At 41.8% G+C, this 17,871-nt stretch overlaps 1 protein-coding gene and 1 pseudogene across 3 annotated transcripts in view; both read right to left on the bottom strand.

Annotated features, from left to right (window-relative positions):
* The window catches only part of Gm3325 (predicted gene 3325), a 38,016-nt gene that overhangs the window by 7,592 nt on the left and 12,553 nt on the right, over positions 1-17,871 (bottom strand). The window lies entirely within an intron of this gene.
* Positions 10,366-11,200, bottom strand: Gm6478 (predicted pseudogene 6478; annotated as a pseudogene).

Genomic DNA, 17,871 nt, shown 5'->3' with positions numbered 1-17,871 from the left:
GTTCTAGGACAGCCAAAGATACATAGGAAGACCCTGTTCTCCTGCCACAATTAACCAACCAAACCAGAAACATAGAATGAACTTATGTGCTTTTATTTAAGTTCTTATTTAAAAAAAAAAAGATTTTATTTATATATTTTATGTATATGTTACTGCAGCTTTCTTCAGACACATCAGAAGAGGGCATCAGATCCCAATACAGATGGTTGTGAACCACTATGTGGTTGCTGGGAATTGATCTTTGGAAGAGCAGTCAGTGCTCTTACCTGCTATGGGATCTCTCCAGCCCTTTACTTAAACTCTTTTGAGAGTGATACATACAATAGAGTTCTGTATTGATCTTCCAGAACCTGAGGTACACCAGTTCACAATATAACATTAATAAGATATTACCAAAAGGGAATATATGGTTTAGCAGTTCCATTTGGATATAAGAAAATATTGGCAGAGTTCCTGGGTGCCTGGTTACCTATGGTCCCAGTACTGCAGGTATTGGGGCACATGTTTTGTGCTCCTCACCTCTAATCCTATGATCCAGGAAGTGTTAGAGCACTTGAGAGTGGTGCTTCCTCTGGGTGTTGTGGGACAGGTTACAGAATTTACACCCAATGTCCACTCATGGCACCAGTCCATAGTGGAAGCAAGTTGATCCATTCTGATCTCCTTGTACAAAGCTCAAGTCCACATGGATCAAGGACCGCCAAATAAAACCGGATACACTGAAACTAATAGAAGAGAAAGTGGGGGAAGAGCCTCAAACACATGGGCACAGGGAAAAATTTCCTGAACAGAACACCAATGGTTTATGCTCTGTCTTAGTCAGGGTTCCTATTCCTGCACAAACATCATGACCAAGAAACAATTGGTCATGATATGCACTCATTGATAAGTAGATATTAGTTGAAAAGCTCAGAATAACCAAGGTAAAATTAATAGACCATATGAAGCGAAAGAAGAATGAAGGCCAAAATGTGGATGTTTCAATCCTTGTAGAAGGGGGAAGAAAACACTCATGGGAGGGAAATTGTGGCAGGACTTGGGAAGAAGTGAGGAGTGGAAGGTAGGAAAAGGGGGACAGGACAAAGTATGGGAGGAAAGAGGGATGATTTACAGAGGATCAAAAGTTTGAACACAGGTGTGTAGCAATGGGGAAGGGTGATCTGGGGGTAGCTACCAGCAAGTCCAAGATGCTATGAGAGCAAAAGGCTCCCAGAACGTAACAGGGTTGAGATTAGTTGAAATGCCAAACAAAGGAGGGGAGAATCATTAGGGAACATATCCAGAGGTTAGGCAAGGCCCCCATTTGGAGGCTGGAGCCACCCACTCATCTTCAAATTCCTAACCCAGAATGTCCTGTCTAAAGGAAAGAATGGGACAAAGTATGGAGCAGAGTCTTAGGGAAAGACCATCCAGAGACTGCCTCACTTGGGAATCCATCCCCTATACAGACACCAAACCCAGACACTACTGTGCATGCCAAGAAATGCTTGCTGACAGGAGCCTATTATACCTGTCTCCTTAGAGGCAATGCCAGAGCCTGACAAATACAGAGGCAGATGATCACAGCCAACCACTGGACTGAGAACATGGACCCCAACGGAGGAGTTAGAGAAAGGACTGAAACAGCTGAAGGGGTTTGCAACCCCATAGGAAGAACAACAATATCAACCAACCAGATTCCTCAGAACTCCTAGTAACTAAACCACCAAACAAAGAGTACAGATATTGGCACCCATGGCTCCAGCACAATGTGGAGCAGAGGATGGAATTGTCTGGCATCAATAGGAGGAGAAGCCGTTGGTCCTGTGAAGGCTCCATGCCCCAGTGTACTGGAATGCCAGAGCGGTGAAATGGGAGTGGGAGGGTGGGAGGGGCAGTATCCTCATAGAAGCAGGAGGAGGGTGTATGGGAAAAGGGGGTTCCAGAGGGGAAATGGTGAACAGATATAACATTTGAAATGTTTTATGTATTTGAAATACACAAAATATCCAATTAAAAAAAATTCCAAAACCTCCTTCCATTATTTGGGAATCTTATGATAGAAAACCAACTTCAAGTATAAAAGCAAAAACCATGAGCAAATATTGTTTCCTGGCTTGCTCTCTCACTCATCCAGACCAGCCCTACTCACTTAGCAATTCTTCCACACTCAGTGGATGAGCCTTCCCTAGTCAAGGGTCAATGCCACAATCTCTCACCAAGTTAGCAAACAACCATTCTGACTGTGTACCGCCTCAACTGTAGTTCTCTCAAATGATTGTAGGCTCTGAAATGCTGACAAATTAAGTAACTTAGGAGGCAGAGACAATAATATATGAAAATGATTTAAGAACCCCCATACCAAATCAGTCACTGAAGGATTAAAAATCCAAACACTGATGACTGCAAGGACTGGAAAACACAGATTTTCCAAGAAAGGAGGAGAGGCAACCTTTTCAGGTCAAGAAGAGAAAGCTAACACTGTTTCTCCACAGAAAGTTCCCAAACCAACAAAAACTCAAGGAACTGATAGTAATTTATCAGAAGAAGAAGAAAAGAGGTGAAGGCTTATTATTTCTTAGACAAACAATAGTATAATTAGATTATAATTAATGAATCATACAACATAGATGGCAGCACTGTAAAAAGGAAACATAAACAGGCCTGTGAATCTAACATGGTCATTTAAATAAGAACTGCAAAACTATAATCAGAATGAAAATTACAAACTCAGTGGCCAGCACTCTTCCTGTTCATTGCTATTGTCTGCTTTGACAATAATGTGAGATGGATTGGGAATGGAGGCTAATCCAAAAAACTGAAGAGATTAAGCATTCTAATATTATAAAAGTGTGTACTACATTTATGAAATGGAAACTCTAAAAAAATACAAAATACCAGGTTAAAAAACACTGTATGATTTCTATTATACACATAAGCTTGCTTGATTTGCTTACCTTGCATTATAAGATATTAGCACCTTTGAAGACAAGTCTGTCCCTATGTTCATGTGTATGATTTTTTGTGAGAGAGAATGTTTTCCATGTATGTGTGAGTGGTACACCAGAGAGGAGGGTGTCAGACCCCCTGGATCTGGAGTCGCAGGTAGTAAACATGGGTGGTGGTATCTAAACTCAGATCATCCCAAGCAAAATGCTTCCTAAGTTACCTGCCCAGGTACAGATTCTTTTCACGCAATAAAAGAAAAGACTTAACATAGATTAATAACAACAAAAATTTAAATTAACAAAGAAGTGAATAAATTAGTTCAGAGAACCTGAAGCTCAGTGTTTAGATGTGAGTTATAGGGCCAGGGTAGAGGCACGTGGACCATCTCTAGTAACTGTTATCTGAGACCCAATAATCATGGCTATCCCTACTGCTGAGTCTTCTACTGCCCTTATACTTACCTGCTGTGTGTAGAGAAAAAGCCAAAAAAAAAAAAAAAATCTTTATTAGTAAATGTTTTCCACTTGAACAGAACAGATAGTTTGGATCTCTCTATGTATGTAGAAAGTGGATATATAAGAATGGCTCACAGAATATGGTATAACTAGGAAACCAATAACTGCATACCAATGGAAAGTTGAAGGATATAGTAGTGCCTGTATGTCTCAACTGGCCTTCCTCATATACCATAATTCCAAAGATGGAACCTCTAATGGTAGAAAAATCCACTGATCTCTCTTGCCACAGTATGGCAAGCATAAAAAGAGAAGGAGAGAGCATCTTCAATATCCTTTATAAATGTAGGATGCCGCCAGAAGTTGTAGCCTAGATTAAAGACTGTTTTTGTCAATTCAAAAGCTCCAGAAGGAAGCAGGGTTCTCCCTAGCCAGGCATGGTGGTGCACGCTTTTAATCCGAGCACTTGGGAAGCAGAGGCAGGCGGGTTTCTGAATTGGAGGACAGCCTGGTCTACAGAGTGAGTTCCAGGACAGCCAGGGCTACAGAGAGAAACCCTGTCATGAAAAAAAACAAAAACAAATAAACAAACAAACAAAAAAAAAACTACTTTCACAATGCTCACCTGTTCCAGTTTTAGCTAAGTCAACTTGTTTTAATACAGTAATTTGAACTACTTGAAGTAGTGTTAATTACAGTTGACAATAAGTTCAGTTCTTTATCCAGATTCATGACTGCCTTTTCTGCAGCCAGAGTCATGGCCAGTCAAGGTGATTATCGACCAGGTCAAATTGATTACCTCACTTCTCACTGCTAATGTCAAGTACTGCCAAACCAGGAAAACTTTCCCCTTCAAAGCCTAGGCTAGAAGAGATGCAGCACTGCCTTCCCATCATGTGGTCTTAGGGACAGGGCCAGATGTTCAAAGCAGTTATCAATTACATAGCATGAGCTAGCCTAGGCATCAAGAGACCTTGTCCTAAACTGCCCTTGTAATAAAATAAAAGAAAATTTTATATGTGGGAAACACTACAGAATTGCAAATAGTAACAGATCAGAGCAGTGATGAATTTACAGAAATTACATTGAAAAGGGAACCAGTAATTGTTTTGTTTTGTTTTTTGGTTTTTGTTTTTGGTTTTTGAAGATAGGGTTTCTCTGTATAGCCCTGGCTGTCCTGGAACTCACGCTATAGACCAGACTGTCCTCAAACTCCAGAAGATGTTCCAACTGGTAAGAAAGACACATGCTCCACTGTGTTCATAGCAGCCTTATTTATAATAGCCAGAAGCTGCAAAGAACCCAGACGCCCCTCAACAGAAGAATGGATACAAAAAATGTGGTACATTTACACAATGGAGTACTACTCAGCTATTAAAAAGAATGAATTTATGAAATTCCTAGGCAAATGGATGGACATGGAGGGCATCATCCTGAGTGAGGTAACCCAATCACAAAAGAACTCAAATGATATGTACTCACTGATAAGTAGATATTAGCCCAGAAACTTAGAATACCCAAGATATAAGATACAATTTGCGAAACACATGAAACTCAAGAAGAACGAAGACCAAAGTGTAGACACTTTGCCCCTTCTTAGAATTGGGAACAAAACACCCATGGAAGGAGTTACAGAGACAAAGTTTGGAGCTGAGACAAAAGGATGGACCATCTAGAGACTGCCATATCCAGAGATCCACCCCATAATCAGCTTCCAAACACTGACACCATTGCATACACTAGCAAGATTTTGCTGCAAGGACCCTGATATAGCTGTCTCTTGTGAGACTATGCCCGGGCCTAGCAAACACAGAAGTGGATGCTCACAGTCAGCTATTGGTTGGATCACAGGGCCCCCAATAGAGGAGCTAGAGAAAGTACCCAAGGAGCTAAAGGGAACTGCAACCCTATAGTCGGCCATCACTGGAAAGAGAGGCCCATTGGTCATGCAAACTTTATATGCCCCAGTACAGGGGAACGCCAGGGCCAAAAAGTGGGAGTGGGTGGGAGGGTATGGGGGACTTTTGGGATAGCATTGGAAATGTAAATGAGGAAAATACCTAATTTAAAAATATATATATATATATATATATATATATATATATATATATATATATATATAAAGCGCACACCACCAAGCCCGGCATTTTTTTTTTTTTTTTTTTGAGACAGGGTATCTCTCTGTAGTCTCAGCTGTACTGGAACTCGCTCTGTAGACCAGGGTGGCCTCAAACTCAGAAATCCGCCTGCCTCTCAATAATTGTTTTTTTCATACTTAAAAAATATTGAAAAACTGCATAGACATACTGACATCCAAAATTTGCAGCCTATACCCTCATATCAGGAATAGCATTAATGAAACACTATTTGAACTTGCCTCTATGTGGACTCTTAGCTGCTGACACCTGTAACTTGACACACCAACTACAACCACTGGCTTGGGTTTCAATTCCTGAGCTGACTTAATGATGTCAGTTAAGATTGCACATATATCTGTAGAACAGTACCCTACGTGCAAATTGAATACTCATTGGCTTAACTGACGTTCACAAATCAAACACCCATCAATATAGGCTGTCTTCATCACAGAACATGATTAATACATGATCCAAAATTAAAAATCACCTCCCTGCCATAATCAGGTCTTGTTCATAATGGCAACTCCAGCAGCTGATTGCCTACCCTGTTTCCCCAGCAGGGATTGCAATAAACTCTCTTCTCTTCTAATGTGAATGCAGAAGCCATGCCCTTCATGCAAATCCTGTTCCTCTTACTGTAATAAAAAACTTGATTACATACATGACTCAGCAAGTAATTTAAAAACATGGTGGTGGTATTGATTTAGACTTAAGTATTTAGTTGGTTTAGTCAATAGGAGAACAATGTCACTGTCCTGGGGAAAAACAGAGCGGAATCAATGCTACCTGACTCAACATAGGAAAGCTTGTCTCAGAAACATTATTTAAAACCTGCAGGTACAGCTGGTGTGGATTAACATCTTTCCCAGGGTGAGATCACTTATTCACCTCTGGCTGATGCCCAAAGAAGACCCAGCCTAGGAAACAGTAAGAATTCCACATATGATGTCATCAATAAGTCCTTGTAGGATCAGCCCCCAGGTTACACTTTGAATAATTTACTGGGGGACAGGACATTGCAAGTCACTGAGGCTGATGGAGATTTACAGAGCAAAACTATCTTCTAGTCCATAATGTAAGATCTAGAAAAGAGGTTTTGTTGTTATTGTTGTTGTTATTTGTTTTTTTGTTTTGTTTTGTTTTGTATTTTCATGACAGGGTTTCTCTGTATAGCCCTGGCTGTCCTGGATCTCAATTTGTAGACCAGGGTAGCCTTGATCTCAGAAATCTCCCTGCCTATGCCTATCAAGTGGTGAAATTAAAGGCGTGTGCCACCACTATCCGGCCTAGAAAAGAGTTTTAAAAGATAAGATTCATGCCAGAACTCTCCCATACATAAAGGACAGAGAACACAAATACAGAAAATATCAAGGAAACATCACCTAACAGCACTGTGGTTATGGTTCTACATGATCATGTCTGCTGACCTTCTCTAACCTCAGAATAAGACTGTTTGAAGGTTCTGACTCACCCACCCGTCCGTCCGTCCGTCCATCCATCCATCCATCCATCCATCCATCCATCCATCCATCCAAATATATGGGTGTAGCTATTTTCCACTTTGCCCAGTGTATATGTGTCTGTGTGAGTGACTCCTTTCCTCTCCTCTCCTCTCTCTCTTGAAGAGAGTTAACAAACTCCCTGGCCAGAAAGTAGCTTTTAGCAATAAAAACTTGTATTTAATACTCCCCAGGCTAACCAGCAGGTTTTAATCCCCAGATATTAGTGTTTATTTATGTAGAAATAATAAAGAGTTAAGTTTATAGCAATACTAAGACATAACAGACGTAAAGAGTTAATAAAGAATAGTTTCTCCAGCACTTAATGTACCACAGAATAATGAGAAAGAATGTAGATTTTACCACAAGATTATAAGAAAGAGGTAAGATTCCCCAGCACGGCATGAAGCACAGGACACTCATAAAGTTAAGAAGGAGTTAAGTTTTCAGGGCTTAATAAAGCACACAATAGTAATAGAGAGTTATAAAGTGAAGATACAGCAATTAATAAAGCATAGAGTTTTATAAAGTAAGAATAATGCACAGCAAGATAAAGAGGAAAAAAGCCAGCCATTTTCAGCCACAATATGAGTAAGAGAGTGGCAAGTCTCTAGAAGCCATTAGTGGATAGCATCCAGTACACTTGGAGAAAGTTACCCGGCCAGAGATCATCAGTCTTTTGACCCTCATCCAATGCTGTGTACCATCCACCTGAGCTGTAAACCCCAAAACCTGGTACACCCCCAGCAGCAGGGGCTGTCCCTAAACCTGTAGCCTGATGTGGTATCTGATGCACCTAATCTGGGGAAGACTTGATGAGCAAAGGTGGGAAGATACCTGGGGCCAGGAGAAGCACTGGGAAAGGTCTCTATGACAGGGAGGGGAGATCAGCAGATGGGACAGCATTTGAAATGCAAAAAAACAGCACCTAAGTTTAGTAAAGGTTTCACCAAGAACCTAAGGCAACTCTGACAGGCAAGATGTGAACTTGATCAGTGTTACCAAAGGCTTTATGTGTAGAAAATTAAAACAACACAGACTTCTCAATGCCCACAACAATGACTCACACTGGACCCTAATCTGTTATATTTCTCACCCTCCAGCTACTACTGATCTTTCTTCCAAGCCTGATCCCCATCACCTCCTCTCTCAGTTTTGAAACTATTTGTAAAATTTATCACACAAACATGTCTGTGGAATGCAATGATCAGAAACCCTAGAAACCAGAAATTTATTCTGTAGAATTGCCTTTCCACTACATCGACAAAACAATGTCTCAGTGTGTACACTGTATAGTAATTTTATAAGCACCACAGTTTAACACTGCCAGGACTGCAGACCTCTCTCTCCCCATGAAATCCAACCTCAGGAAGGCTGAGAGGCCAAGGGTTTCTGCTCAGTTCACCACATGGACGAAGAGAACAACTGTCTGACTCACAGTCCATCCCAGTCCCAGCAGATCAGATTCTGATTACTCAGCCTAGCTGCTCTTCCTGGGCATGGAATTTCCTGTTCTAAACAGTGGCTGCCACACTCAGCACAGTATTGCTTGTGGTCTACCTCACAGACCACTCGTGCTGCATCACAGGAGAATCCCAGCAGGATTCCACAAAATACCTCTTAATGTTGCTTTTAATGACTAGGTCTCCCCAGAATTCATCTCAACCCAGAGTCACTCAGCTGTACCTCAGGACAGCAGCGACATTGCTACTGGATGAACAGAGAACAAATGACTCAGACAGCACAGACCTACCTAGCTCTGTACTTCCTCAACAGGGGCAGACAGGGCCCTAGTCTGGGAAATTTGTAGTTATCAAGAAATTCTTCCAATCTCCCAGAGAACATCTTCTTATTTAATCAAGGGAAAGAATACCTTGTGTGTGCATTCTATTACACTCCAATAGTCCATTTCAGCCATTAACTCACTTCATAGTTGGAAAGTCCTGCAGGCAGACGTAGGTCACATTCAAACAGTAACCATTGTTCAAGCAAAAAGAGCTCTTAGATGATAAACAATGAGTCGCCTATGCAAGGATTGGAGGCAGAAGATGGATGGTGGAAATGCCATAAGTATAGTCAGAAAATATTGTTTAAAAGGTGAAATGGGCCTTATGGGCATGTGCTCTAAGAAGCCGGCCAGTTTGCGTCTCAGTCATGATGTTTGTGGAGGAATACCAACTGTGACTAAGACAGTGATGCTAACGGTTGTTTGCTTGCACTATTTCTCTCCGTGAATTACACAAGAATCCTGTCCTACTCTGGTCTGAAGGCAGAAGCCATGCGCCACATGCAAATCCTTTCCCCTTACTGCAGTGGAAAGTTGATGATATGAGTCAAACCGGTAAGTTTAAAACTGAGTGGTGGTGCAGGCAGTTCATTTAAGAATTTAGCTATAGCTTAATCAAGAAAACAATGTTATTCGACCAGGAGCAACAACTGGGATCAAGGACACTGGAGTATGTGTGGGAAAACTTTTCCAAAAACATATTTCTAGGCTGGAAATACAGCTGCTCTAGCATTAATACGTGTTTTTTTTTTTTTTTTCTTTTTCTTTTTTTACAGTAGTTAGTTTTATTAAGTACTCTGTAAACTGAGACTAATACGCTGACATCAGAGGATACCATTTTTTCACATTATCTCACCATCGTGGCATAGGTTATGCCAAGTGCCAGAATGCCCCTTTCTACTTGTCCTAAGGATTGGGTGAAGGTGGGGACAGATCCTTCCACTTTAGGAAAGTCATGTTCATGTCACAATACACCTGGTTTAAATGGAGCAACAAAATTCCAAAGGACATTCTACCCACTTTTGAGATGTTCTAAACCCAAATATTTCTATTCAGTTGAGTGCAATGGGGTAGACACAGAAGACACCTCACCTCAACTTACATCTTTGGGGTTAAACAGCATTTAACAGGGTAGGTGATTTACAGCCAAAATCAAGCAAAGATTTTCAAAGAAGCATCAACAGAAATGTTAAGAATGACATTTGAATTCAAATCCAGAAGAAGTGCTGCTGGGAGATACTGAGGTCTTAGCCAATATCAGAAAGGGTTGGGAATGACCTTTTAGACACTGTTCTGTAAGAATGCTTTGGCCAATAAAGTCTGGGTCTGCTGAACCAGATATCTCGAGTACTGCAAGGCTGGCACGTGTGCAGCTCCATCAGAGTGCTCTCCAGTGTGTTATAGTTGTCTGTAAAGCTCTTCAGTTCTAGGAAGTGATTAGGGCGTTTGCTCTTCTGACTGGAGGGCAGGTATGTGACCTGGATTGTTGTTGGCGACTGAGTTAGGTCTTTGGCTGCTGACTGGTGTTGTCTCTGAGAACTTCCAATTCGTGCTTTGACCACAGTGGCCAGCTCACTCAAGGCCTCTTGATAACGCAAGTACTCACTCTGGCCAAAGACCCCTGTCCCATAGCGAGCTGTCTCATATCCATCCAGGAGAGTATCAATGAGGGCCTTGCCAACACCCTTGAAAAGAGTGCTAGTGTTTCTCAGATCTAGCAAGTCGGAGTGGAAATTCTTACCCATGAAAGAACAGGGGTGCCAGCCTTCAGCATGGAACGGGATCTCAGAGGCACAGATAGCATCTAGAGCTTTCATTCTGTATAGATAGTTGTAGCAACTTTGATTCCCCTGGGTTTCCAGCTGCAGTAGTCTGGTATCATCATCTGCAAGGAGCTGGGGTTCATACTTGATATCTTGAACCCTGGATAGTCGAATATCGATCTCTTTTAAGTCCTTGGGGGCATTGTGTCCTACAGGAACATGAGGTCCCCTTCTAGATTTCATTGCAAAGCGCATGATTTGTCTCTTCACAAAAATAAACAGCAGTACGAATACCAGGCTCCCGTACGCTATCACCAGCACGACATTCACTCCAGAAAGCCAGTTACTACTAGATGCCATCGCCTCTCTCTCCGGGAAAACCTGCTAGGACAGTCACGCCGCGCTCGACTGTTAGCCCAGGTTCTGCCGAAGTCAGGGCACCTAGGTTCCCTGGAGCTTACCAAACATTTCCATATGGTTTTCAATTAAAGAAAACAAAAACAAAACAACAACAACAACAAAAAAACAAGCTAGAGTCCGTCGGAAAACATGGTGGATGGGGGCGCTAGTTAAGCATAGGACTTTCCTGTCCCATTTCCCCAACACCCCTACCCCCTCCGACACGTGACTTATGTCCGCAAAGGAACCTGGGAGTCAATACGTGTTTTGATAAGGAAATAATTCTACACAATTAAAAATTATCTTTAAAAATCTTTTTTTAATCAGATATTTTCTTTATTTACATTTCAAATGTTATCCCCTTTCCTAGTTTCCCCTCTGAAAATCCCCTTTCACCTCTCCCCCTGCTTATCAATCCACCCACTACCACTTCCTAGCCATGGCATCCCCCTATATTGGGGCAGAGAACCTTCACAGAACTAAGGGCCTCTCCTCCCAGTGATGACCTACAAGGCCATCCTATTCTACATATGCAAGGGGAGCCATGAGCCCCACCATGTGTTTTCTTTGACTGGTGATTTAGTCCCAGGGAGCTCTGGGGGTAATGGTTAGTTCATATTGTTGTTCCTCAGCCTGGGACTCTCAGCCCCATAAAGAATAGGGGAGGTACAGGAGGGAAGTTAAGTCAAGAGGGTGGGTTTTCTAATCTCAAAATTATCAGTCCCTCAAAATCAAAGTTGCCCCTTAACAAGAAACAGAAAACGAGAGTGGACAAAAGAGAGCAAAAATAAACAAGACACCATGTGGCGAGGTTCCACATCCACTCAGTCTTTCCCAGAAAGTAACACCAGGCACATTCTGTTCCCTGGGGTCCTTGGAACATCTCTCAAGGCCCCATGGCTATGAGGAACCAGCACATCTGCTGCAGCGAGATTCCACATCCTCTTTTGTCATTTCTTCCATGAAATACAAAGTTTTAGGCTTCTTCAGAACAGAATTACAGAATTATTTAGAAAAGAATTATTGTGGCACATAGACACAGACATTACTGGCATTGAGACCTACTGTGTTGGGTCCTGGTGGCCTTGGAGTTCCTGTGCCAGAAAGCATTCCTTAACCCCAAAGACCACCAAGGAGCCATTTCTGAAGTAATAGAATTTGGGTAGCTTAATTACAACTCAGGCTTGGGCTCTCCTCCAACCCAACTCTGACACAGTAGGACAGGAAGGAAAGGTGGATGAGCCCCAAATCTCAGCAGGACAAGATTTTATAGGACAATAGAACCCAGTGAGGGGGTGAGGGAGGAAGTCCAGTCTGACAAATATCTATTAGAATAACTATTGTAAGCCAACAGGTGGGTGCTCTAAGGCAAGATCATATACAATCACCACAAGTCTGAAAGTACATCTGAAACAATCAGACTACCTTTGATTAACTGCTGCTCTGAAGTAGCTAGGGAGGAACTCATGGCCAAGGACAAACAGTGGGGTCCTTGCTGGAACAGGGGTGGGGCTTGGGTACTCCTGCAGGTCAAGTTCTCAGGCTTTTTTTCTTTTCTTTAAGATGGAGGACGGTCCCAAGATGGAGTAGATATAATCTCTCAAAACAACTCTCAAAGTAATTTGTGAAAATATGAATGACAATAGCAGGCAAAACTGCTCCGAACAAGCAGTCTTCCTTGAAAAGTATGATGAAGCACAGCTTGATATTTGTATAAACAGTGATGCACTTAGACGATAGGAGTCCCTTTCTATACATTGCTGCAGAAGGCTACCTATCACCAGGTGAAAGCATATTCCAAGATGAACAGGAGTCACAGAAGGAAGACCGGAACAGCCAAACAACCTCTCTGAATGGATTTGTCACACACAGAGCAAATGTTAATATCTACTACCAATGTTTCAACAACCACATTGGTGATCTCCCCAAAAGCACTTGAGTGAATGTGGTAAATAATTTACTTCCTTCAAGGCTATAATGCAGAATAGATGAAACAAGATTGTTCTTTGAAACAAGATGTATTGCTCTTGAAATTGAAGACAACTCTGATGTCTACAGTCTTTACCAAGTCATTTACATGGATAGGATTTTTCTCTTGTAAAACCTTTTCCTATTTCCTGACATTAAGATGATATAAAAAGACTTGAAAATATTTACAGTGCTATAGACATAGACAAGCCATACAGAAAAGTTCATTTCCAGAACAAATGAAGTTTTTTGGCAACATTTTATAATTCCTTCTAAAAGAAGATCTAATGTTTAAATCTTCTGGGAAACCAGTATGTATATCCTATCACAAAGACACAGAGATGTCTCTTAATAAAAAATTAAAAGAAAATCTATAAATACAGTTACTGTGGTAAATGTCAACACTTCATGGTCTCTTTAAAAGTATGAGAGTGTACTCAGTCTATCAAAGCCTTTGCATAATACAGAAGTCTTTGAGGACCAGAGAGAATTAATACTGAAGGAACTCTAAGACTACAGAGAATATGGTATGATCTTTAGCTAGCCCGCTTATGTTAAGTTCCACAGGATTGTATTTTCTTGAGAAAAACTCTAACAAGTATCATGAGTCTTCTTAAGTATACAGATGTCCCTTCTGTTGTTTCTGTATTTGCAAACTCATGGAAAGAAACCTATGAATTTCATTGATAAGGCAACCTGTTTAGATTTCACACTTCTCTTTACTTCCATGATATAACTCATTTAGGTGTAAAAGGTTATGGCTATGTACCAGTGACATCTCAGCTGCTGGTGATAAAACAAAATATCTAAGGCAACTTTTAAAAGTGTTTAACTTGGGGCTGGAGAGATGTCTTAGAGCATCAGACCACTGGTTCCCACCCAGCCACGGGAAGTGCCCACTTCCCCAGCTTCAAATGTTCATGCCCCTGCTCTTTCAAGTAAGAGGCAGCTGTCACAGACTCACCATAGAGCTGAACCTCCAGTATGGCACAAAGTACTGGGAAGAACCCTCCTATTCTCCTGATTGGCCTGCCTGGATGCCCTGATTGGCCAGTGATTCTTGAGTGACATAAGCATGCTCCTTAGGGTTAGAGTGTGCTGAAGGCACACATTATATACTTTCAATGCTCAGGAATCTAGTTCAGGACCTTTGAAAGTAGTGTAGTCACAGCCCAGAAAGGGACAGGACAAAAGGAAGTAGATAACTTCTCTGCTTTGACAGTACATAGTATTACGAATGAACAGTGATGCAATCAATTTTAGGTCATTGACAAGATTCTGACTGGCCCGTTTTTTGGGGTCCACACACCAGGCAATCAAGAATCTGAATAAAAATTTGAACTTGCTGTGAAACCAAGATACTACATGAGTCCTACCAAACCTATTAATACAATGTGGCCCATCGACTCAGAGGAAAAGGGGAGGGGGAACTGGGGGAAGAATTGTGCGAGTGGGGTGACTGGGAGGAAGGCAGTGAGCGGGATGTAAATTGAATAAAGAGAAATCGATTTATTAAAAAGCAGGATAGTGCTTTTATAGTCAAGCTCAAGGCCTAGGTACATAGCATGTGCTTACAAAGGTAGAAACTTTTTCAGTTAGTAATTTAGTTCACTATCACACAGTTAACAGAACATACCAGGAACACTGGAATCCATTTCTGATGTGGAAATCACAAAACTATAAATAAAGAACAAGTCACACACACACACACACACACACACACAAAGAAGGTGACTTTTAACTTGGAATTAAACTGTTACATTAAGATTAATTTGTAAAAGAAAGAAAAACTGGAGTCTGCAAGCCTATCACCAATATAATCCTGATTATTTCCTGTGTTTGAGACAGGGTCTAATTCAGATGCCCAGCTGACTTTGATTCACTAAGCATACCCCAACGTATCATACATATTAAAAGTATAATAGATAGCAGGATGTATCTAATCTTGTGCCTTTGAGCAAATATTCTGAGCACCAGAATCTTCTATAGAAGAGAGAGCTGAGAAGTCATTTGGCGTAGGTCTGGTTATTGGTAAAGGAGAGTGATTTTGAAAAATAGCAGGCCATTCCCTGGCAGAGAGAACAGCATAAGAAGATACAGTTAGATCTCACCCCTATGTGCAATGTTAGCTGCTGAGAGATGTAACCTAAAACACAGCTTCTCAACACTCTAAGCTGAAGTAACTGTGCAAGTGAATTGGACATATCTGCCAAGGAGTCCCCTTTAGTTGGAAATTCAACATCAAAGTATATGAATTTGTATATGAATTTATGTGAATTTATCCATATTTGTTTGTGTAAAAGTCTTTCCTTCTGTGAGGGTGGCTCTCTTCTCCTGGTTTAAGAGAACTTTATTGCTCCAAACTTCCCCCAAGCTTAGCAAGCAAGAGGCATCTGGACAAGAGGGAAAGGTTCTAGCAATGACTCCTTTACTTAATCACTCACTCCCTTTCCTTGGAGAACTTTCATAGGAAACTTTTTAGAAGAACTTGGAAATAAAGATTAAAGACATGTTTAAAAGTGTCCCACTTTTCTTCCTGTGACTTCAACTAACAGCTGGAAGTTAGAGCAGCCCAGTTTCTGTGGAGATAGAACAAAAGCTACTCATTTAATCCCCTGCCATTTTAAGAGGAGGCTCTAAATACTAGAGAAAACAGCTTCCAGCCTTGCCTTAGAGGAACTCTGGTAGGTCAGCTTCAACTGCAAAGCGAATGAGACTCAAGACAGGCAAACGTCTTAATACTAAACAGCAACCCTAAATATCCCTGAAGACCAAGTCTTGTCACCTCAGAAACTCTTCCCCCTCCGGAGGCCAAAGAGGAACCAAGAATGGCCAGGGCTGGTCCCCTGCATCCCATCACCCCGACTCCAGCGCTTAGACCCCTGCTCCTTCTGATTAAGGGCAGTGGTCACATGCTCACCATGTTGCCACGTTGAAGATCACTGGCAATTCACTAAGGCCCCTGGCAGCAGAGATCAAAACACATCAGACCAATCTTTCAGCCTGCTCCCAAAGGTGAGGACACAGAAAAGAGAAACATGGCACAGGGAAGAACACACCTCTACTTCTATTGGCGGGCCTAACCAGAGGTGTTGATTGGCTATTGAATCTTGATTGACGTGACCACCTCACCTAGGGTTAGAGTGCTATGTAGGCACACTGCATTGGGCTTCCCAGCTCGGGTTTCTTATCTAGGAGCTGACCCTTTTCAGATCTGCAAGACTTTCTTTCAGTCCTGTCCTCCAATAGTCTATCTTTCTGTCATCCAGAACTCAGCAGGAATTTCTTCTTCTTGCTCCTCCAAGGCCACCACCTATTCTCCTCCTCCTTGCTCCGCCCCCTCCTCCTCCAAGGAATCAAGAGCCACACCTTGCACAGTACATTATTCAACTTGGAGCAGAGTGAACCATAGGTTCCAAGGATAATTACAATTAAAGAGAGATTTTTAGGACATAAAATATGATGTTTGCTTCTCTCATTTTACACCGACATCAGGAAAACCGCAGCTAATATGAAATTGCTACAGATGAGACTCCAGACAACCCTGGGGGAAAAGCAGGGGATGGATTCCAATCACTATGGAGCACTGTTGTTAGCAGCACATCTTCCTACGTGGGAAGGTGAAAAAACATATCTGTATTAGTAAAGGTTTTCCAGATGAACAAAACTCAGAGCATGGATCTCTTTAAGTACGCAGAAAGTGGATAGGTAAGAATGGCTCACAGAATGTGGTCCCACTAGTAAATCAATGACTGTACCAATGGAGAGTTGAAGAAAACAGTAGTTCCTATATGTCTCAGCTGGTTTTCAGCATTTATCAGAATTCCAAAGATGGAGCCTTAAGGCTAGAAAAAATAAAAAGACCTTGCTAGCCACTATGTGGGAAGAAGAGAAAGAGAAAGAACTACCATCTTCAATATCCTTTATATATATAGGCTCACAGTAGAAGTTCTGGCCTAGATTAATTATTTTTCTTCTCAACCTAAACCTCCAGATTAAAGAAGGGTTTTCCCAAGTTAAATGGTGAAAATAATAAAAACCCCTCACAGTGTCCATCTCTTTGGTTTTAGGTAACTAAACTCCTGTAACTACAGTCATTTGAAATAATTGTATTGGTGGCTACAACAGTTGACAGGAAGTTCAGTTTTTATCCAGATTCTTTGTTTTCTTTTGTTTTGTTTTTTTCAAGACAGGGTTTCTCTGTACAGCCCTGGCTGTGCTGGAACTCACCCTGTAGATCAGGCTGTCCTCAGACTCAGAAATCCAACTGTCTCTGCCTCCCGAGTGCTGGGACTATAGGTGTGGGCCACCACCATCAGGCTTCTATCCAGATTCTTAATTGTCTGGTCTGCAGACTAGAGTAATGGCCAGTCAAGGAGACTATGAATATGGAAAATTGGTGACCTCACTACTCATTGCTGATGTCAAGTACAGCCATACCAGGAAAACGTTCACCTTGAAAGCCTAGCCTAGAAGAGGTGCAGGAAGCTGGGATGGAGTAGTAAGTTGCTAAGGCTTCTGCTAAGGAAGCTTCATAAGAATGGCAGCTTGTGGCTGGGTGTGGTGGCGCACACCTTTAATCTCAGCACTCAGGGGGCAGAGGCAGGTGGATTTCTGAGTTTGAGGCCAGCCTGGTCTACAAAGTGAGTTCCAGGATAGCAGGGCTACACAGAGAAGCCCTGTCTTGAAAAACAACAAAAAGAATGTCATCGTGTATACTACCTACAGGGAAATGGAAAGATATGGGAGACTTCCATGCTGTCAGCAGAAACTAGCGTACAATGGGACAGAGGAAGAATCCAATCAAACACTGCTGCTCAGGGAGAACACAAGTAATCTCATCAATATCACTGTGCATGCCTACGGTGGTTTGTGATTGACATCATCAGCCCTATGTGGTAGGAACTGTTAGATTCTCAGGATAAGAAACCACCC

This window comes from Mus musculus, chromosome 13 (genome assembly GCF_000001635.26).
Source record: "Mus musculus strain C57BL/6J chromosome 13, GRCm38.p6 C57BL/6J".
Lineage (NCBI taxonomy): Eukaryota > Metazoa > Chordata > Mammalia > Rodentia > Muridae > Mus > Mus musculus.
The sequence above is the reverse complement of the archived record's forward strand: the minus strand, read 5'-3'. Positions and strand labels throughout refer to the sequence as shown.